Source organism: Hyla sarda, chromosome 5 (genome assembly GCF_029499605.1).
Source record: "Hyla sarda isolate aHylSar1 chromosome 5, aHylSar1.hap1, whole genome shotgun sequence".
Classification (NCBI taxonomy): domain Eukaryota; kingdom Metazoa; phylum Chordata; class Amphibia; order Anura; family Hylidae; genus Hyla; species Hyla sarda.
This window is the reverse complement of record NC_079193.1, coordinates 54,724,564-54,748,687: the sequence shown is the minus strand read 5'-3', so window position 1 is coordinate 54,748,687 and position 24,124 is coordinate 54,724,564. Positions and strand designations below refer to the sequence as shown.

The 24,124-nt window shown below is 43.4% G+C and overlaps 1 protein-coding gene across 4 annotated transcripts in view; it reads left to right on the top strand.

Moving 5' to 3' along the window:
• Positions 1 to 24,124, top strand: part of WDR37 (WD repeat domain 37) — a 219,303-nt gene that overhangs the window by 37,558 nt on the left and 157,621 nt on the right. The window contains exon 1 of one of the 4 annotated variants that reach the window (XM_056519512.1): positions 6,721 to 6,792. The exons of the other annotated variants lie outside the window; for them this stretch is intronic. The gene's annotated coding sequence lies outside the window, so the exon portion shown is untranslated. Of the gene's footprint in view, positions 1 to 6,720; positions 6,793 to 24,124 lie in introns of those variants that run through there. 4 annotated transcript variants of the gene reach the window in all.

Here is a 24,124-nt window from a genome sequence, read left to right as displayed (position 1 = left end):
AACTCCTGGACAGTCTGTGGTGCAACGTGGCATTGGTGGACGGAGTGAGACATGATGTCCCAGATGTGCTCATTCGTATTCAGGTCTGGGGAACGGGCGGGCCAGTCCATAGCATCAATGCCTTCCTCTTGCAAGAACTGCTGACACACTCCAGCCACAGGAGGTCTAGCATTGTCTTGCATTAGGAGGAACCCAGGGCCAACCGCACTAGCATATGGTCTCACAAGGGGTCTGAGGATCTCATCTCGGTACCTAATGGCAGTCAGGCTAACTCAAGCAAGATCCGGTCATACTGGAGGATGTTTCAGGCAGCAGAACGTTCTCCACCGCGTCTCCAGACTCTGTCACTTCTGTCACATGTGTTCAGTGTGAACCTGCTTTCATCTGTGAAGAGCACAGGGTGCCAGTGGCGAATTTGCTAATCTTGGTGTTCTCTGGCAAATGCCAAATGTCCTGCACGGTGTTGGGCTGTAAGCACAACCCCCACCTGTGGCCGTCGGCCCTCATACCACCCTCATGGAGTTTTTTTTTTGACCGATTGAGTGGACACATGCACATTTGTGGCCTGCTGGAGGCAATTTGGCAGGACCCTGGCAGTGCTCCTCCTTGCACAAAGGCGGAGGTAGCGGTCCTGCTGCTGGGTTGTTGCCCTCCTACGGCCTCCTCCATGTCTCCTGATGTAGTGGCCTATCTCCTGGTGGCGCCTCCATGTTCTGGACACTACGCTGACCGACACAGCAAACCTTCTTGCCACAGCTCGCAATGATGCGCCATCCTTGATGGGCTGCACTACCTGAGCCACTTGTGTGGGTTGTAGACTCCGTCTCATGCTACCACTAGAGTGAAAGCACAGCCAGCATTCAAAAGTGACCAAAACATCAGGAAGCATAGGAACTGAGAAGTGGTCTGTGGTCACCACCTGCAGAACCACTCCTTTATTGGGGATGTCTTACTAATTGCCTATAATTTCCACCTGTTGTCTGTTCCGTTTGCACAACAGCATGTGAAATTGATTGTCAATCAGTGTTGCTTCCTGAGTGGACAGTGTGATTTCACAGAAGTGTCATTGACTTGGAGTTACATTGTGGTGTTTTAAATGTTCCCTTTATTTTTTGGAGCAGTGCATATTAGTGGTCTCAAACTGTGGCCCTCCAAATGTTGCAAAACTTCAACTCCCAGCCATTGGCTGTCCGGGCATGCTGGGAGTTGAAATTTTGGAACATCTGGAGGGCCACAGTTTGAGTCCACTGATCTATATCATTGCTTCTCTAGATGGGCAGTTGACTGTACTGGCTTTCACATGAATATGGACGTCCAGTAATCCTGGGTATTACGGTGAAAAACAATTTTTTTTTTTTTTTATATCAACTGGCTCCAGAAATGTAAACAGATTTGTAAATGACTTCTATTTAAAAATCTTAATCCTGCCAGTACTTATCAGCTGCTGAAGTTGAGTTGTTCTTTTCTGTCTGACAACAGTGCTCTCTGCTGACACTTCTGCTTGTCTCAGGAACTGTCCAGAATAGGATAGGTTTGCTATGGGGATTTGCTCCTACTCTATACAGTTCCTGAGACAGACAGAGGTGTCAGCAGAGAGCACTGTTGTCAGACAGAAAGTAACTCAACTTCAGCAGCTGATAAGTACTGGTAGGATTAAGATTTTACTAATCTGTTTAACTTTCTGGAGCCAAGTTGATAGGGAAAAAAAATTGTTTTCAACCGAAATACCGCTTTAACCCTGACAGTGGCAAATGGGTCTAAATAGGTGTAAAATTTCAGGGGAATAGAGACGGTGAGGAAGTACTATCTGTGCCTACTTTATTTACAAAAAGAGACAGTAATGGAGTACTAGCTGTGCCAGACAGGTAGTCAGTACTATGTATGCCTATGTTGATTTTAGAGATAGCAGTACTTTCTGTGCCTATTATATATTTACAGGGAAAGACAGGGAGGCAGCACTATCTGTGCTTATATTATTAAATAGAGACAATAAGGCAGTGCTGTCTGTGACTACATTATATACATGAGTATTTACAGAAGAATGTAGGGAGGCAGCACTCCCTGTGCTAATTTAATTTTTTTTAATAGGAAAAACTAGGAGTTCAAGCACAGCTTTATCCATAGCTCATCTCACACGGAACTGCTCTGGGCTGTGTGTAGGAGAGTTAGGGAGGAAGTTCTCCCCTGTACGGCTTCAGATGATGTCACAACCTGCTGGGTAATGCCCCTTCCCAGTCTGAGACACTGAGCAGAAAATACAGAGCAAAAATAAAGGCAGGGTGCGGTATATCTTGATGGGGGCAGTGAACTGGGAGGATTATAACTTTTAAAAAGATCATGACAGGTACTCTTAAACCCCTTAAGGAGTGACCCAGACCATTTTCACCTTAAGGCCCCGGGCATTTTTTTGCAAATCTGACCACTGTCACTTTAAGCATTAATAACTCTGGGATGCTTTTACCTTTCATTCTGACTCCGAGATTGTTTTTTCGTGACATATTCTACTTTATGTTAGTGGTAAATTTTTGTCGATACTTGCATCATTTCTTGGTGAAAAAATTCAAGAATGTGATAAGAAAAAAGTGAAAATTTAGCTTTTTTTTTTTTTTTACTTTGAAACGGTCTGCTTATAAGGAAAATGAATATTCCAAATTTATATATATTGATTCACATATACAATATGTCTACTTTATGTTTGCATCATAAAGTTGACATGTTTTTGCTTTTGGAAGACATCAGAGGGCTTCAAAGTTCACCAGCAATTTTTCCAATTTTTCACACAATTTTCAAAATCTGAATTTTTCAGGGACCAGTTCAGTTTTGAAGTGGGTTTGAATGGCCTTGATATTAGAAATAACCCACAAATGACCCCATTATAAAAACTGCACCCCTCAAAGTATTCAAAATGACATTCAGTAAGTGTTAACCCTTCAGGTGTTTAACGGGAATAGCAGCAAAGTGAAGGAGAAAATTCAAAATCTTTATTTTTTACAATCTCATGCTCTTGTAGACCCAGTTTTTGAATTTTTGCAAGTGGTAATAGGAGGAAAAGTCCCCCAAAATGCGTAACCCAATTTCTCTCGAGTAAGGAAATACCTCATATGTGTATGTCAAGTGTTCGGTGGGCGCAGTAGAGGGCTCAGAAGGGAAGGAGCAACAATGGGATTTTGGAGAGTGAATTTTGCGGAAATAGTTTTTGGGGGGCATGTCACATTTAGGAAGCCTCTATGGTGCCAGAACAGCAGAAACCCCACATAGCATACTATTTTGGAAACTACACCCCTCAAGGAACGTAACAAGGTGTACAGTGAGCCTTAACACCACGCAGGTGTTTGACGACTTTTCCTTAAAGTCGAATGTGTAAATGAAGAAATTTTTTTTTTCACTAAAGTGCAGTTTCCCCCCCCCCCCCCCCCAAATTTTCAATTTTTACAAAAGGTAATGGGAGAAAATGTCTCCCAAAATTTGTAACCCCATCTCTTCTGAGTATGGAAATACCCCGTGTGTGGACATCAAGTGCTCTGCTGGCGAACTACAATCTTCAGAAGAGAAGGAGCGCCATTGAGTTTTTGGAGAGAGAATTTGTTTGGAATGGAAGTCAGGGGCCATGCGTTTACAAAGCCCCCTGTGTTGCCAGAATAGTTGACCCCCACACATGTAATCCCATTTTGGAAATGACAACCCTCACAGAATTTAATAAGGGGTGCAGTGAGCATTTACACCCCACTGGCGTTTGACAGATCTTTGGAACAGTGGGCTGTGCAAATGAAAAATACTATTTTTCATATTCACGGACCACTGTTACAAAAATCTGTCAGACACCTGTGGGGCGTAAATGTCCCTGTACTCCTTATTACATTACATGAGGGGTGTAGTTTCCAAAATGGGGTCACGTGGGGGGTCCATTGTTCTAGCACACGTGGCCTTCAATTCCGGACAAATTTTCTATTCAAAAGCCCAATGGCGCTCCTTCTTTTCTGAGCATTGTAGTGCGCCAGCAGAGCACTTTACATCCACATATGGGGTATGTTCTTACTCAGAAGAAATGGAGTTACTAATTTTGGTGAAAAAAATTTTCTTTTCATTTTTCCATCCAACTTTAACCTGTGGGGTGTAAAGGCTCACTGTACCCCTTGTTACATTCCATGAGGGGTGTAGTTTCCAAAATAAGGTCACACATGGGTATTTATTTATTTGCGTTTATGTCAGAACCGCTGTAAAATCAGCCACCGCAGTGAAAATAACCAATTTGGCCTCAAATGTACATGGTGCGCTCTCACTCCTGAGCCTTGTTGTGCGTCTGCAGAACATTTTACCCCCACATATGGGGTATTTCCGTACCCAGAAGAAATTGCGTTACAAATTTTGGGGGTCGTTTTTTCCTTTTACCGCTTGTTAAAATAAAAAGTTTGGTGCAATACCAGCCTGTTAGTGTAAAAAAAAAATTTACATTTTACACTAACAGGCTGGTGTAGCCCCCAACGTTTCATTTCTATAAGTGGTAAAGGGAGAAACAGCCCCTCAAAATTTGTAGTGCAGTTTCTCCCGAGTACGGAAATACCCCATATGTGGCCCTAAACTGTTTCCTTGAAATACGACAGTGCTCGAAGTGAGAGAGCGCCATGCGCATTTGAGGACTAGATTATTGATTGCATAGAGGGTGGATATAGGGGAATTCCACGCCAGTGATTCCCAAACAGGGTGCATCCAGCTGTTGCTAAACTCCCAGAATGCCTGGACAGTCAGTGGCTGTCCGGAAATGCTGGAAGTTGTTACTTTGCAACAGCTGGAGGCTCCGTTTTGGAAACCCTGCCGTACGATACGTTTTTCATTTTTATTTTTTTTGGGGGGGGGAACAGTGTAAGGGGGTGTATATGTAGTGTTTTAGCGTTTTTCTGGTAGTGTAGTGTAGTGTTTTTAGGGTACATTCGCACTGGCAGGTTTACGGTGAGTTTCCTGCTAGGAGTTTGACGTGGGGGGGGGGGGGGGGGCAAACCTCCAGCTGTTTCAAAACTACAACTCCCAGCATCTACTGACAGACCGTGCATGCTGGGAGTTGTACTTGCAACAGCTGGAGGCACACTTGTTGGAAAACCTTCAGTTAGGTTCGGTTACTCAACTCAGTGTTTTCCAACCAGTTTGCCTCCAGCTGTTACAAAACTACAACTCCCAGCATGCACTGATTGCCGAAGGGCATGCTGGGAGATGTAGTTATGCAACAGCTGGAGGTACGCAACTACAACTCCCAGCATGCCGAGACAGCTTTTTGCTGTTTGGGCATGCTGGGATTTGCAGTTTTGCGACATCTGGAGCGCTACAGTTTAGAGACCACGGCACAGTAATCTCCAAACTGTTGCCCTCCAGATGTTGCAAAACTACATATCACAGCATGCCCAGACAGAAAACTGCTGTGTGGGCATGCTAGGAGTTGTAGTTTTGCAAGATCTAGTTTGCCACAGTTTAGAGACCACTGTACAGTGATCTCCAAACCGTGACCCTCCAGCTGTTGCAAAACTACAAATCCCAGCATGCCCAAACAGCTGTCTGGGCATGCTGGGAGTTGTAGTTTTGCAACATCTGGAGGGCTACAGTTTAGAGACCACTGTATAGTGGTCTCAAATTGTAGCCCTCCAGATGTTGCTAGGCAACTGACCGGCTTCCGTAGGATCCAAGAAGCTGCACTGCCGTTCTCTGCTGCCGCAGATCATCACCGCCGATCTTGGACTCCGCCGCCGTCGATGGGTAAGTGGACTTCGGCGCCGGTCCTCCTCGGTTTCCCCGTTCTACCCAGCTTACAGTGGGTGGGCAGAACGGGGAAACCAAAAGTTAACCTACCGCCCCCGATCTGCTATTGTTCATCGCTTCTAGACGACCAATAGCAGGGATAGGAGGGGTGGCACCCCTGCCACCTCACTCCTATCCCTTCAGGGGGATCGTGGGTGTCTTGGACAACCCAGATGCCCCTTATTTTCCGGGTCACCATAGACCCATATGACCCGGAATTGAATTCACCGGGGATTTGCGGCGACCGCTGACGTGGGGGGTCCTGATGACCCCCCCTGGGCATTTGCGCGGGGTGCCTGATGATAGATATCAGCAGTCACCCCGGTCTGGTCCCAGCCCAGTACTCGGCGGGGACTGAAATTCCCACGGACGTACATGTACCTCATGGGTCCTTAACTACCAGGGTCCCATGACGTACCTGTACGACATGGGTCCTTAACAGGTTAAAGTATATCTGTCATCAACAAAAACCTTCTAAAAAATGTAGATACCGTAATACCATTATATGTATATTTGTAATATACATTGGTTAAAAAATGTGTATATTTTTTTAATCAAAAATATTGTTTTCCATGGGATTACCCCTTTAAGAACAGAGATGTTGGTCACCCTGTGCCACCTAGGCCCATGTCCGTACTAGGGGGCCCTTGCACAGATATATGTAAATAGAGAACGTACTATAGAAAGAAGAAGCTTTGCTTTGTTTGCTGCTTTTTGACTTTTGCATTACACAGTCACGGTTTGCAAAGGAACTACTTGTGAGTGCTTCAATGTACCGTTTTTAGTCAGACCATGTTACTGAGTGGGTTGTTATTCTTCATGGCCGCTCTTCCATGGTCAGTCCTGACGGATACATGAGCAGTGAGAAATGTTCTAGTAAGCCAGCAGCGGTGCCTCCCTGTCATTACATCCTCTTCTCTGATATTGCACTTCTGACCCAGCCTTCCGCACTGTCACAACACTTTCTGTACCGAGACGGGAGGACTCGTAGTCTGCGTGTCACTGCTGGTGAGTAGATGCCGAGCATACTTCAAGGTATAGTCCAGTGTTTCCCAACCAGGGGGCCTCCAGCTGTTGCAAAACTACAACTCCCAGCATGCCTGGACAGCCGAAGGCTGTCCAGGTATGCTGGGAGTTGTAGTTTTGCAACAGCTGGAGGCACCCTGGTTGAGAAACACTGGTATAGTCTATAGATCATTGTTGTAGTAGATGATACCAAGCATGGTGTTCAGCGTACACAGATGGGACGCGTATATGCACCTATTATACTAAATGTGAGTGTCGGCTATAATGCAAGGTTTCAGTAGCTTAAATAAGTTCAATCTATGATGCTGTTTATATATGGGTGCGATAGGTAAAATCCTAAAGGTAAAAAAAAAAGAGGATTGTGCAGCTCACAAAAAATTAGTCTAGGTGTGTGCATATATGGTATAGTACTTACACCAAAGAAGTACAATATAAATTTGTAAAAGAAGAAAAAAAAGTAGGAACCATCACCTCAAGACGAAAACCAGAAAAACTGATACATGATGAATTTATACAAAATATAGAAATATGGAACCGTGCTTCAATTGATGATGATAGCAAAATGGATTTATTAAAACATATAGCAAATAAAATACATAAAATGCCTCCTTACACAAGGGCCCTGTGTAAGGAGGCTTTTTATGCATTTTATTTTCTATACTGTATGTTTTATTAAATCCATTTTGCCATTATCAAAAATCCTAAAGGTTTTTATTAGAGATGAGCGAATTTACAGTAAAGTCGATTCGTCACGAACTTCTCGGCTCGGCAGTTGATGACTTAGCCTGCATAAATTAGTTCAGCTTTCCGGTGCTCCGGAAAAGGTGGATACAGTCCTAGGAAAGAGTCTCCTAGGAATGTATCCACCTTTTCCAGCCCACGGGAGCACCTGAAAGCTGAACTAATTTATGCAGGATAAGTCATCAACTGCCGAGCCGAGAAGTTTGTGACGAATCGAATTTACTGTAAATTCGCTCATCTCTAGTTTCTATACATGGTTCTGGCACTCACGACCATGATGCTTTTATGTTAGTTGCTGCATATAACAGTATTTTGGATAGGTCTCCTGCCTGGCCATGAAATTGTAGTGGTTGACAGCATCTACTCCAGGAGGAAAACGTGATGCATTTATTCAAGTCTCCAACACATACGGGGAGATTTATCAAAACCTGTCCAGAGGAAAAAGTTGCTGAGTTGCCCATAGCAACCAATCAGATCGCTGCTTTCATTTTTGAAAAGGCCTTTGAATAATGAAAGCAGCGATCTGATTGGTTGCTATGGGCAACTCAGGAACTTTTTCCTCTGGACAGGTTTTGATATATTTCCCGCATAGTACCTACGTCAAGCAATAACCCCACGTGGGTCCACATTTTGCTGCTATCTATTGGATACTTTCATAAAGTCTGCAGCGTTGTTTGATCGGTAGTTTTTTTTTCTGTTACTTTTTTAAGGGTGCTTGTGTGCTGTTGGATCCTTGTGCTCTATCTAGGACTACTGCCCCGGTGTGTGGTGTCAAGAGGGCCTTGTTGTAAATACTGGTGTTCCCCATAAATTAACAATTCTGGAGCATTCTGTGCTCACACGTTGGCCGACATTAAGGCTAGGTTCACACTGTGGAATTTCTGGGCAGAATTTCTGCCGGAGATTGAGCCGGCGGCACTAGGACCGCCAGGTCTACATTGCTGTCCCCATAGATGGCAATGCATTTCTGAGCAGATCTCCCAAAAGATCCACCCAGAAATGCATTGCAGTCTATGGGGGCAGGAATGCAGTCTGCTCGGTCCTAGCGCCGCCTTCTCGATCTCCGGCAGAAATTCTGCCCAGAATTTCCTGAGTGTGAACCTAGCCTAATCGTTGTTTCAGACATTTTTTTGTGTCTAGAAAAGGCGCAAGCAGGGTTTGTTTGCCCCTTTTTGGTTTACACATTTCTGCTGAATTTGAGTTGCAATCCACTGATTTTGGTAATACACATGATATGGACAGGTTTTATGCACTGCGCTTTTTTACAAAAAGGCGCAGTTCATAAAACCCGTCCATATCATGTGTATTACCAAAATCAGTGGAAAAGTCACACTTAAAAGCCTCTAAAACTACACCAGCCCAGACTTAGCTTTTTGGTGTATGTGAAGAGAGATATTTTTGAAAATGTGACCTGCAGAAAATGTATCAAATGCTCTGTGACCATTTTAATACATTTGGTGCTCCTACACATTACCACAGAAAAAGGTTTAAAAAATGCTTCACTTACACCTACAATGATAAATGCTTCACTTACACCTACAATGATAAATGCTTCACTTACACCTACAATGATAAATGCTACACTTACACCTACAATGATAAATGCTTCACTTACACCTACAATGATAAACGCTTCACTTACACCTACAATGATAAATGCTTCACTTACACCTACAATGATAAATGCTACACTAACACCTGCAATGATAAATGCTTCACTTACACCTACAATGATAAATGCTTCACTTACACCTACAATGATAAATGCTACACTTACACCTACAATGATAAATGCTTCACTTACACCTACAATGATAAACGCTTCACTTACACCTACAATGATAAATGCTTCACTTACACCTACAATGATAAATGCTTCACTAACACCTGCAATGATAAATGCTTCACTTACACCTACAATGATAAATGCTTCACTTACACCTACAATGATAAATGCCGACCGTTGTGTTACTAAAAATCACACTAGAAATTGTGGCAAAAACAAATTGGCGAGCATAGCATTATAGCTTTGTGTTGCGGTGTTCCTCTGTTACTCCTCCTGTAACTGTATGAATAAATTAGGAACTTCCCTTCTCCAATGGTTGTGTCCTTACACCGGTGACTGTCCAGTCAGTGCTGGCAGTGTCAGGCTGTAAGGGCCATTTTAGACGGGCTTTCCAGATATTGGTAGGGGTGTGGAAATAAAAAATAAATAAATAAAAAACGTGTCCAAGGGACTAAAACGGAACACAATCTACGTGTCCCTCATGAAAATCCACTTGTCCTGGTAGACAAAATAATTTCTCAGCCAAAATAATACGTAAATAAGGTCTTAATTAGTTTTTGCACTTAATAGTTTTTTTTTCCCTCCTCGTCCTATAATAGCCATAACTCTTATTTTTCCATCTACAGACTCTTATGAGGCTTGTTTTTTGCCCGACCAAATATACTTTCTAATGACACCTTTCATTTTTCCATAACTTATGCTCGGAAACAAAACAAAATTATTTTGTGAGATGAAATTTAATAAAAAGCTAATTTGAGGGTTTTCCTTTTTTTTTTTTTTTTTTTTTTTTTTTCGCAATTCACCTTGTGGTCAAACTTGCATATTATTTTAAAACTTAAGGTCAGCCTGATTTCACCAATACCAAATATTATTTTTTTAAATAAAGTATACATATTCATAATAAAAATAAAGAGGGAAGTCGGTCCGACCCTGCTTGTCCGTTACAGGGCTAATTCTATGAAAAATTAATCTGCCGGGCGCCCGGAACTACATGTCCCAGGTGTCGGGCCATAGGATTTCCATATCCCTGCCCCTAGTAAGTAAATGTCCCAGATAGATATGTGTCCCCAGTTGATAGGAAGAGTGGGCTCCCCCAGTAGGCAGACAAAGCCCCAGATTGACATGTCCCTCATTAGGTAGAGCTCCCCTATATGAAGACAGGCCCCCAGATAGATATGACCCCCATCAGGTCGGGCTCCCCAGTAGGTACACAGGCCACCAGATAGATATGACCCCCATCAGGTAGGGCTCCCAAATAGGTATATTGGCCCCAGATAGATATGACCCCCATCACTGCTGGGTGTGATATCTGGGGGCCTGTCTGCCTACTGGGGAGCCCTTTGATCAGGTAGGGGCTTTCAATAGGTGGACAGGCCCCCAGATAGATATTACCCCCAGCAGGTAGGGCTCCTATTTAAACAATTACCCCCCCCCCCCAAAAAAGAAGAAAGGTTAGCCCTTGGTGATATGTAGGTCCTCCCTTATTGAGTCATTAGGAAAGTTAAGGTATTTTACTGCTACAGTACTTGCATCTCCCCGCCGCAGCCTAAAACGAGCCTTCCTTGCGGGGATGCGTGCGATAGGTGACATCATCACACGTGCCACGCAGGACATTAGTGTCCCGGCGTCTTGCGCTGCTGATGCGATGACATCACCAATCGCACGCATCCCTCAAGGAAGGTGCGTTATAGGCTGCAGCAGGAAGATTTAGGTACAGTAGCAGTGCGTGCCGACATATGTGAAGTCTTCTGGCATTTAGCGCAGCTCGCCCGAAGCAGGGCTCAATGCCAGAAGAAATCACCTGCCCGGTGCCTGGAACTGCATGTCCCGGGCGTTACAAATTCAACATCCCTGTATTGAGGAAGATTTATCAAAGCCTGTGTAGAGGGCAAGTTGCCCATAGCAATCAATCAGATTGGTTCTTTAATTTTTCAGAAGCCTTGTTAAAAATGTAAGAAGTAAGCTGATTGGTTGCTATGAGCAACTGGGCAACTTTGCTTCTGCACAGGTTTTGATAAATCTCCCCCATTGAGCGAGTATTTAAATGCATCCTTATCGGCCACACATCACTGGTTTACACAGGTCAATGTTTGGACAATGATTTTATTGGCTGCACAAAATCAGCTGACTAACAAGTGTCCATTGGCTGATCGCTGGGCCTTTTTACTTGAGCCGAATAGGGAACATGGGAATAGCAAAACGCTCTTAAGCCTGATATGAGGCCAATGTAAAGAGGCCTTAAAGGGGTACCTCGCCCCCAGACATCTTATCCCCTATTCAAAGGATAGGGAACAGGATGTCTAATCGTGGGGGTTCCGCAGCTGGGACACCCGCAATCTCTGCAGCGTGGGTTGTGATGCCACGACCACGCCCCCCTTGACACCACACCACGCCCCCTCAATGCAAGTCTATGGAAGGGGGCATGGTGACTGCCACACCCCCTCCCATAGACTCGCATTTAGGGGGAGCGGTGTGACATCATGAGGGGCGTTGCCATGACTTCACGACCCCCGCCACCCGCTCCAAGCGTTCGGAAAAAAATGTTCCAAACAATGGGGCAGCGGAGTACACCTTTTTATGGCTTTGTTTTACACTGTGTATTTTAGATATATTTTGAAGCGCACACATACTGCCTTGGTCACAATGGCGGACAGAATTACGGTAGTAATGTCAGTGATGTGTGTGTGTGAACCATTGCATAATAAGGTGAGGCATATTCCATGGTCAGGTCCAGTCAGTACTTGTACTGTAATGATAAGCAGTGTCAATCGTTTGCGTAGGCTGAATCTCTGCAGTACAAGGAACAACAATACAACCTAATAGAATTATTATCAGAACAGTTCAGCTCCGGGCAGTCTGCACAGTGTAGATGAATGGGGCATGAATCAGCCTCCTGTCAGGGTTTGTATGTTCTAGTCACCTATGCGCAACTCAGCAACTTTTCCTCTGGACAGGTTTTGATAAATCTGATAAATTGGGCATCGATAGGTTAAGATGAAGAACAGCACTGGACCTAGGGCTGGGCGGTATGACCAAACATGTATATCAATGTATTGTAACTTATGGCGGTTCCACGGTATATAACGGTATTTCTCTTCCCCCCCCCCAAAAAAAAATAATAATAATTATCAGCCCAACGCTGCGCTGTCCCCATCGGGGTAAATTCTCACATCACCCACAAGCGCTGCCCTCCTCGTCCTCCTGTTTGTTGCGGGCCTCCGGCGCTGACACTCTATATACTGTATGCTGTATCCCTATGCCCGGGCTGCAAAAGATAAACAAAATAAACTTTATCGCACGTTCCTACGTCGGCCTCACGCTCTTCCTGAGGACGGGAACATCGGAGAGCCATCAGCCTATCACCGGCCGCAGCGATGTTCCGCCTCTGCCGGTGATAGGCTCAGCTCACTGTCATGTAAGAAGCAAGCCGGCCCCCAGGAAGCTGGTCCGGACCAACGAGGAAGGTGAGTTGAAGTTTATTTTGTTTATCTTTTGCAGCCCGGGCATAGGGATACAGTATAGAGTGTCAGCGTCGGCAGCCTGAAACAAACAGGAGGATGAGGAGGGCAGCGCTTGCGGGTGATGTGAGTATTTACCCCGATGGGAACAACGCAGCGCTGGGCTGATAATTAATTAGGGCGGCGCTCGCAGGTCACATATGATTAGTTCACCAATGTGGGGACAGCCCAGTCCTGGGTTAATAATTCATTCCCAAGGGGGAGGGGCCCAACCGGTATTACGGTATGGGGAAAAATTAATATCGTGCAGCACAAATATTTCAGTATTCGGTATGAACCGGTATACCGCCCAGCCCTAAGTGGACCTATGGATGATGAGGCATAGTTGCTGTTCACCATGGTTGTTACGGTACTAATATAGTTGCAAAGGTCATTGTAAAAAGGTATATATAGGCCAGATGGGACATTTATTTGGCATACATTGGTTATATTAACTGCTATAGATATGTTGAGTGCATTCTAAAAACATACACAAGCGTTCTGTGAATATAGCCCTGGGCTCCTTTTACACAGGCTGATGACAGCCCTGAGCCATTTAGAAGAAATGGGAAGCTGTGTAAGAGTTCCTGTAGCACTGGTATTCACATTTCTACAAACCAATATAACACAGTTATAGCAGAGTAAAATATTGTAGGCTTGAGGCCCCACACACGATGTATTTTGGCTGCATTCTTTTTCCAGCCCTTCTTACAGCCCCAAGTCCTGGCCTGACATCTGTCCGCGCGGGTCATCAGACCAGTGGTCTGGCAGCCATAATATGCCAGTGTATGTGGACCCTAAAAAAAAAAAAAAAGGTAATTCTCGTAGGGAATTATTCGATGAAGGCTGAAGGAGACATGAAAAAGCTTCTGCGTGTATATGTTACATTACAGAAGCGAGATCCAGCCTTTTAACTAGATTTACACAGTGATACATTTGGCCGCATTCCATCTCCAGGCGTGCACTGACAGCCGTGTCCTGTTTGGAAGACGTCATTTTGACTCACGCATTCTGGAGGCTTTTTAATTTTTTTTATTTTTATTTTCCTGTACATGGGAACTTTTCCTTCCTAATGCCCAAAAATAATTTTTCTGTATCTAGAGCAGTGTTTTTCAGACGGGGTACCTCCAGATGTTGCAAAACTACAACTCCCAGCATGCCCGGACAGCCGTTGGCTGTCCGGGCATGCTGGGAGTTGTAGTTTTGCAACAGCTGGAGGTACCCCGTCTGAAAAACACTGATCTAGAGGATAGCGTCTCTAAACAGCAGAAGCCAGTGGTCAGGCGTAGCTTATTCAGTAGACACTATGGTAGACTGACTTTTCAGGTACCAGAGATAGAGGCAAATTCCAGAACTTTTATTTGGATGGCACAGGTGAAATCCTCAGCATTACGGTAGCAGAAAAGTGAGATTTTACTAATGTCATCCGCACGCTGCACACTTTTCCATGTCAGGCCATAAGGCCTGGTTCACACTACAGAATCTCGGGGAAGAAAATTTCCGCCCAGAGATTCCAAGTGCGGCCAGCGTTCGACTGAATCAGTTGGCGCTAGGACCGCGCGGACACTGCAGTCTCCGATAGGCTGCAATGTGTTCCGCGAGTATTTCCGCCAGGAAAATTTTAAAGCAGATTTTCCGTTCACAATTTCCGAAGTGTGAATGTGTGAACGGCAACCCATTCACTATACTATACATTTTAGTAAGCGGAATTTCTGCCTGCAATTTGGGGTACGCGTTCACGCGGAGTAAATCAAGAGGAATTCATGCCGAAAATTTTACGGGCTGAAAAAATAATTTTATTTTTGCGCAAAATTTGCGTGGAATTGCGCGCGGAAATGGGGGAGAAAGAAGTGAAGGGTTTTTCAGCCATTTCTGCCCAAATTCCGCGCGAAAACTATGTGTGAACAGGACAGCGGAAAAAACATTAAAGTCAATGGGCAGAGGAGATGTGCATTAATTTGGAGCGGAGAATTAAAGAGGAATTAATCGAATAAATTCCTCTTGAATTACTCCGTGTGAACACACCCAAAGCGGAATTACAGGCGGAAATTCCGTAGCGTGAACCTAGCCTAAATGTGCGGAATTTCTGCCCATAAAACAATGGTGCACATTCTGCACATGTGATAAATCCAGCGGGCGCTAAGACCGCTCAGAAAACTATTTACAAAGAAGGGGGCTCAACCCTGGTAAATCAGCCGGGGTGTCCTCTGAGGAAGTTGCCCAGAGCACCGAAACGCGTGGAGTCTGTTGGGAGCCCACATATACCTGTAATGCCACAGTCTGTATCACTTCTTATTTTTACACTGGTATTTTCTGTTGGATATTACCCATGTTTGGGATTACTATCATTATACCTACCTAGATGTCCGATACTTTCATATTGTGTACAGTGTATGATATTCCTTTTCATGGATACAGGGGTGTTGGTATGACACAGCATTTGGGAGCAGTATATCTTTGAGTCAGACTGTGGAATGTGATTGTTTATATTAAGCTCTGTGCTTCTGGAAGGAGAGTCTTGTCCCTCAATTTTGGTATTGCCGCGTGCGTAAATGTCCGAACTATAAAAATATATCGCTAATTAAACCGCACGGTCAATGGTTCACACATAAAAAAATCCAAAGTCTAACATAGCGTATTTTTTGTCACTTTTTATACCATTAAAAAAAGTGAATAAAAAGTCCGATCAAAACAAAAATGGCACCGATAAAAACTTCAGATCACGGTGCAAAAAATGAGCCCTCATACATCTATACAGGAAAATTAAAAAAAAGAGGTCAGTAAATTTTTCAACATATTAATTTTTTTTTTGTAGTAAAATAAAATCAAACCTATATAAATTGGGTATCCTTGCGACCATAAGGACCTACAGAATAAATATAAGGTGCAAAGCCGACAAATAATTTTTTTCTTGTTTTGCCGTAGATTTTGTAGTAAAATTATTAATGGTATTACAAATAACATTGTTGGTGCAAATAACAAGCCCTCATATAGATTTTTAGGTGGAAAATTGAAAGTGTTATGATTTTTAGAAGGTTAGGAGGAAAAAACAAAAGTGCAAAAATGAAAAATCACCAAAGAGGGAAGGGGTTATTGTTCTGGTGCCTGGGTATGCATTTATTATACAGTGTGTAGCTTTCTCTCCTTGTTAGTGTAAGACCACTCGGAAACCACTGAAAGAATAGACCCGTCTATTCTTCCTTTGGACATTGCCGTGGAAATTTCGCACACAGTGCAGCAGAATCCCATTGACATCAATGCAGCAGAATGTTTATACGGAATAGTTCGGCGGAACTCCGCACAGGTATTCTGCGCAGTAAACATACCTTTCATGGTATGCTGTAGATTAACAGGTCCCCAATGGGATTTTTAACACAGATTTCCCCACTGGCTATGTAGCTGGACTCCACTCCATGATGAATCTACTGCAAAACCCGTGTGGGACTCATACAGGTTTTTGCATGGCTTCTTCGGTCATGTAGGGTAAGATCCTCAGTGGAAAATTTCCATATGCACCTGGCCTACCTGAACATCTATAAGCTGGTTAAAACTGCACATTGGAGGCATTGTAGGTGCCAGGCTTATGTCAAATATGAATAGACACTTGGCAAACATCACCTGTAGCACTTCATGTCCTGCTGTGACTAGAACCATTGTTTGAATATTTACAGCATTATGCCATTGGGTAACAGAGATCATTTTTTGTCTCTGACGGCTGACGGGTGGGTAGTTCGCGTCAGAGAACAAGTTTCCACAACCCCAGTAGCCGTAAAATGACGTTGTTCATGGCGTCCACGTGGCTAGCTGGGGAGTTCGTAGCGTTACACGTAAACAGTCCTGTTAGATGCCTTGTGTAATCCCGAATTTTATGGGCCCACATTTTATAGCCGTTATTGGTCCTTGATGTTTGGACATCACTACAATAACGCAAACAATGCACCTAGTGTCTTTAGCCAGAAAGAAAATTCGACATCACATGTGATGTGATGCACAAAAATTACATAATAAAAACTTGATAGGAAAATGGCCAAAAAATAAAAAATCCCTTGTTCAGGCTGCGTTCTGCATCCTAGTCTTCATTTTGGAGTGGACTTCATGTGACTGCCGCAGCCAATCAGCGGCCTCACATCACTAAGCGGGGATTTGGAGTGGAAGTCACATGACTGCCACAGCCATAAAACAAGACTGGGGGGGGGGGGGGGGGGTGGGGGGGGTGTCTGACAGGATGAGCCAAGGATCAGAGATGTAAGTACCGTATTTTTCGTCATATAAGACACACCTAATTTTATAGGATAAAAATCTAGAAAATAAAGATTCTGAACCAAATACAATGTAAAGTATAGGACAGTGATATTCAACCTGCGGACCTCCAGATGTTGCAAAACTACAACTCCCAGCATGCTGGGAGTTGTAGTTGTGCAACATCTGGAGGTCCGCAGGTTGGAGACCACTGGTATAGGAGGTAATACTCACGTGTCCCCGCTGCTCCGGACCCGTTACCGCTGCCCTGGATGTCTCCCTCCATCGCTGTCGCCGCGTCCCTGGGGTGTCCCGTCGCTCCGGAACGTCTCTGCTGCCCGATATCCTCGCTCTCTGTCGCTGCCATGACGTTGCTATGCATGCCGCTCCTATTGGATGACGGGAGGGCATGCGTGATGACGACTGAGAGCGCCGGCCATGCAGGGGATCCCGGCACGGAGCAGACACCGAGCAGGCAGGTAAGGTCCCTCCCGGTGTCCTGTAAGCTGTTCGGGACGGCGCGATTTCACTGCGGCGGTCCCGAACAGCCGGGTTAGTGTTATTTTCGCTTCAGACGCGGCGGTTAGCTTTGATCGCCGCGTCTGAAGGGTTAATACAGGGCATCACCGCGATCGGTGATGTCCTGTATTAGCCGCGGGTCCCGGCCGTTGATGGCCGCAGGGACCGCCGCGATAGGTTTTTTGTTATTTAAAGGCATTTGGTAAACAAACCTGGGTAACTGTCCATGCACTAGGTATATTCTTTATTTCTTCTTAGAAATGACTGCAGGTATGTTGAGATGTAATCTTTTTTTTCCAGTGTATATATTCTCGAGGTATCGTCATGTGATGTATTTGTCTTGAGGGGGATATATGCCGTGTTACACCTGGCAGAACATAAGCCTTGGATTTCTGCTGTCTACTTTGACAGATTAGACGACATTTTAATTGTGGATATAGATGCAGATTAGTACTAATTGGCATCCTGCATCTCTGATGGGCATTCCCGAGTGGGTTTTCTGGGCAGCGAGCTTTATTAATAAATGCGCACAGGGAGGAATTATTATTTTTTTTTTTTAAACACTTAACTTTTTTTTTCCGTAATCGCCATTACAGAGCTCTTATTCTGATTGTGCAGCGCTATAGAGTTTGGGGACCTGGCGTCACAAGCCTGTTCATCTTATTAGCAGCCGCAGCATTACCTTTCACTGATTGGCTGAGCAGGCCTGTGATGTCCCGCCCCCGAACCCAGAAGTACTGCACAGTCGAGACCAGAGCTTCGGGATACCAACAGGAGTGTGTGGTTCGTTTTTCTTTCTAATTAATATATAAAAATATATATTTATTTACTTAATATTTATAAAATGAAAAAACCCATTATGCCTGGACAACCCCTTACTCTTGTGCATTTGTAATACCCATACAAAGGATTATTCTCCACAAAAATAGGGCACGCATTACAGTATGTATTTTTTTTTTTTTTGTGTGTGCGCTCCTTTTAACATATGATACGCCAAATTGTTTGCCAGAAAACTCTGTGAACCTGGCTTAAGGATACAAATTCGGTACATATACTTTACTTATTTCTGAAGATACTAACTTTCAGTGCTGATAAAGCGGCCAGCTGGGGGAGCCTGGGGGCATATACTATTTGTGCGCTCCTGGCCCTATACTTAGAGAGATTTTTTTATATATCAACTGCCTCCAGAAAGTTAAACAGATTTGTAAATTACTTCTATTAAAAAATCTTAAAGCTTCCAGTAGTTATCAGCTGTTGAGTTGTTGTTTTCTGTCTGATAACAGTGCTCTCTGCTGACACCTCTGTCTGTCTCGGGAACTGCACAGAGTAGAAGAGGTTTGCTATGGGGATTTGCTTCTACTCTGGACAGTTCCCGAGACACATGTCATCAGAGAGCACTTAGACAGAAAAGAACAACTCAACTTCAGCAGCTCATAAGTACTGAAAGGATTAAGATTTTTTAATAGAAGTCATTTACAAATCTGTTTAACTTTCTGTAGCCAGTTGATATATATAAAAAAATGTTTTCCTAGATAACCCCTTTAACCCCTTCCCGCTATAGGATGTATGCATACGTCCCAGCACTCGACACGTTCGCACGCTGGGACGTATGCATACATCCTAGTGATCTCCTGCACTGCCACGGGCAGCGCAGGAGATCGGCTGCGGGACCCAGCTGTCAATCACAGCCGGAGTCCTTCCGCAGCTGCTGGGGGCCGCAATCGCGCTGGTCCCGGCAGCATTAACCCCATAGATACTGTGATCAATCCTGATCACACATCTATGGTGTTAACAGGGGGAGCGCGGGTCGTTGTTGGTTGCTATGGCAGCAGGAGGTCAGATCATGACCTCCTGTCTGCCTGCTACAGAAGCCTGTGAGATCCAGCCAGAGGCTGTAGTGTGTACAGATGATCGGGTCATACTGTGCTGCAGTACAAATGTATTGCAGCGTAGTATAACCTGTAAAAAGTGTAAAAAAAAATATAAAAAAAATTAAAAAGTTCTTCAATAAAAGTATGAAGTGTAAAGAAATAAAATAAAATAAATGCCCCTTTCCCAATAAAAGCCCTGTATTATCTTAAAAAAAAAGAATCAAAAACGCAAATTATATACATAATAGGTATTGCCACGTCCGTAATCACGTGTACTATAAAACTATAATGTAAATTATCCAGTATGGTGAACGCCGTAAAAAATAGCAAAAATTCACCAATTTTGGTACAAATAGCGGAATGAAAAGATCAAAAGGTAGCACATATCGCAACAATGATACCAATGAAAAGTACAGCTCATCCTGCAAAAAATAAGCCCTCACTCAATGGCATCGGACAAAAATAAGTTACAGCTGTTGTAAAATGAATGGCAGAAAAATAATTCTTCTGAAAAGGAACATAGAAAGCTATATAAAATGAGTAGAGATGAGCGAATTTACAGTAAATTCGATTCGTCACGAACTTCTCGGCTCGGCAGTTGATGACTTAATCTGCATAAATTAGTTCAGCTTTCAGGTGCTCCGATGGGCTGGAAAAGGTGGATACATTCCTAGGAGACTCTTTCCTAGGACTGTATCCACCTTTTCCAGCCCACCGGAGCACCGGAAGGCTGAACTAATTTATGCATTATAAGTCATCAACTGCCGAGCCGAGAAGTTCGTAACGAATCAAATTTACTTTAAATTCGCTCATCTCTAAAAATGAGTATTGCCATAATCATACTGACCCACAGAATAAATATCATCACTTTTACCGCACAGTGTACACCATAAAAAAATATATATATTTTAGAGTTTTTCACAAATAATGCTGCATGTGTCAACAAAAAATGCACCACTTATATAAAGTACAATATGTCACGGGAAAACAATATCAGAATCGATCCGCTCAGAGAAAGCGTTCTAAAATGGTTACTATTTAAAGAAACACATGTCAATTTTTTTTTAAAGAGCCTGGTCATTAAGGTAAATAATTGGGCAGTCCTTAAGGGGTACTCCGGTAGAAAACGTGTGTGTATATGTATATATATATATATATATATATATATATATATATATATATATATATATATAATATCTCTCTCTCTCTCTCTCTCTCTCTCTCTCTCTCTCTCTCTCTCTCTCTCTCTCTCTCTCTCTCTCTCTCTCTCTCATAATATATATATATATATATATATATATTTTTTTTTTTTTTTTAACTGGTAGCAAAACGTTAGATTTGTAAATGACTTCTATTAAGAAATCTTAATCCTTCCAGTACTTATCGGCTGCTGTATGCTCCAGAGGAAGTTCTTTTCTTTTTTAATTTCCTTTCTGTCTTACCACAGTGCTCTCTGCTGACACCTCTGTTCATGTCAGGAATTGTCTAGAGTAGGAGCAAATTCTCATAGCAAACCTCTCCTGCTCCGTACAGTTCCTGACATGGACAGAGGTGTCAGCAGAGAGCACTGTGTTCAGACTAGAAAGAACTATACAACTTCCTCTGATGTATACATCAGCTGATAAGTACTGGAAGGATTAAGATTTTTAAGTATAAGTAATTTACAGATCTGATTAACTTTCTAGCACCAGTTGAGTTTAAAAAAAAAATTGTTTTCCACCGGAGTACCTTTTTAAGCGTCTCTACCCATGTACAGTATCATTTGCATATTTTGATGTGCAGGATTTAAAGCTGCAGATGTAAACTAAATGACTGAACAAAACATCAAATCTGCCCCTTCAAATCCTGTGCATCAGGATACATTACATGTGAACTCTGCAGCTTTAAATCCTGCACATCAAATATGCACATGATATTGTACGTGGGAAGAGACCCTTAAAGGGGTTATCCAGGAAAAAAAAACTTTTTTTTTTACATATATCAACTAGCTCCAGAAAGTTAAACAGATTTGTAAATCACTTCTATTAAAAAATCTTAATCCTTTCAGTACTTATGAGCTTCTGAAGTTAAGGTTGTTCTTTTCTGTCTAAGTCCTCTCTGATGACACGTGTCTCGGGAACCACCCAGTTTAGAAGAGGTTTGCTATGGGGATTTACTTCTAAACTGGGCGGTACCCGAGACACGTGTCATCACAGAGCACTTAGACAGAAAAGAACAACCTTAACTTCAGAAGCTCATAAGTACTGAAAGGATTAAGATTTTTTAATAGAAGTAATTTACAAATCTGTGTAACTTTCTGGAGCCAGTTGATATATGTAAAAAAAAATAAGTTTTTTTCCTGGATAACCCCTTTAAAAGGCACTCCGATGGAAAACAATTTTTTTAAACTCAACTGGTACCCTTTAAACAATTAATTCTGCCTCTTGTCGCAAAGCGGTATATTATGAGGGGGCCATGTTTATTGTCCCTGAGTTTTTGTTACAACAGTTTTTAGTCTATTAAACAGCTGTATGCTTGATTTACTTTCCTGCTAGCTAGAGTTGTGACTTCAAGGGGTTTTCCAGGACTTAAATATTGATTAATTGTCCTTAGGAAATCAGATCAGTGGGTGTCTGACTCCTCGCACTCCTGCAGTCTGTTTACTGCTTCGCTGGAACTGTGAGGGGTTTAACAGGTGTGAGGACTGATTTTATTTTTTTAGGACACCTGCTGCTTTTTTAAAATTTACTTTTTAATGTTTTTATTTTAACTCGCAGTAACCTCATGGACAAAAGAAACTGACACATAGCCTTATGTACCGCTTTTAGGGTATCTTTATGTGTCCAATGGAGTCTACTTGAAATTTGCATGTAGATTGCATGTAGAAGTTTGCATGTAGATTTCTTCATTTCCATATTGTTCAGATACTTAAAGGGGTATTCCAGGAAAAAACTTTTTTTTATACATCTGTCTCCAGAAAGTTAAACAGATTTGTAAATTACTTCTATTAAAAAATCTTAATCCTTTCAGTACTTATGAGCTTCTGAAGTTAAGGTTGTTCTTTTCTGTCTAAATCCTCTCTGATGACACGTGTCTCGGGAAACGCCCAGTTTAGAAGATGTTTGCTATGGAGATTTGCTTCTAAACTGGGTGTTTCCCGAGACAGGTGTCATCAGAGAGGATTTGGACAGGAAAGAACAACCTTAACTTCAGAAGCTCATAAGTACTGAAAGGATTAAGATTTTTTAATAGAAATAATTTACAAATCTGTTTAACTTTCTGGAGCCAGTTGATATATATAAAAAAGTTTTTTCCTGGAATACCCCTTTGAAGAAAACCTGTGTAGAACCACTGATGATAATAGATGATCAAGTTCAGCCTTGTAGGGCAGTGGTCTTCAACCTGCGGACCTCCAGATGTTGCAAAACTACAACTCCCAGCATGCCCGGACAGCCAATGACAAGACCACTGCTGTAGGGGGTCTGCAGTTGGATTAGTACAATATGGTAATGACAGCACTGTCGGAGTGTGTGGTAGATAGACTGCTGCACTTAGAAGAATATTATGCATATAATTCTGGCTGCCATACAGGGAAAAAAGTTACATCATTAAGAAGGCAGTAATGTGTTACCCCCCTGACAGATGGTCTGCATGCCACATTAGGAAATAGTCCAGAATATAGTTAATTGGTGAACTATTAGACTTTTTATATAAAAAAAAATGTGCAGTGTTGAAGTTTATTTTGTTACATTGCTAGCTAACGACTATGGGGGGCATTTACTAAGGGGTTTAGTCATTTTTTTCTGACTATTTTTGGCGCAAAATTGTCGCAATTGCGCCTACCCTATAAATTGTGCGACTTTCCCTAGCAAGAGCTAGAAAGTCAAAAAAAAATTTCCCGCTTAATTTACGCAAGTTTTCAGTTTTGACTTGCAGTGGTCAGGAATTTATTAACTGAGACAGTCGCAGTTGCGCAATAAACTGTCGCAACGGCCATAAAAATTGACTAAATTTACTCCAGCTCCAACATGGAGCAGGAAAAGCTGCTGCCGCCCGGGCTCCGACATACTTTCTCCCCGCTACCCTCACTGCGCTACCGGGACACTGCAGTGATTTATATCCCCCCCCCCCCCTCTCACCTGCCAGCGCCACACAACTCCCATCTGTCTGCTGTTGCAAGACTACAAGTCCCAGCATGGCCTTACAGTGAGGACACGCTGGGAGTTGTAGTCTTGTAGCAGCGGGAGCTGAGCGGCGCGGGCGGGAGACCAGGGGGGGGGGGGGGGTAGCGGGGAGACCGTACGAGGAGCCCGGGCGGGAGACAAGGGGGGTAGCGGGGAGACCGTATGAGGAGCCCGGGCGGCTGCACTGTAATGTCAGCCCGGGCTCCTGCCCTGAGAGCCATAGGCTTTGGCTGTCAGGGCATGCTGGGTGTTGTAGTTTTGCAACAGCTGGAGGGCCACAGTTTGCAGACCACTGGTGTGTGGTCTGTAAACTGTAGTCCTCCAGCTGTTGCAAAACTAAACAGCTGAAGGGGACCGGCGAAGAAGTTCACTTACCCTTCCGAGGCTCCAGCGACGATCGCTGACGGAGATCGTCGCGCGGCACTGTTGCGCGGCAGTGTCGCGCGGCAGTGTCGTGCAGCGCTGGATCCTACGGAAGCCGGTAAGTTGCGCAAGCTT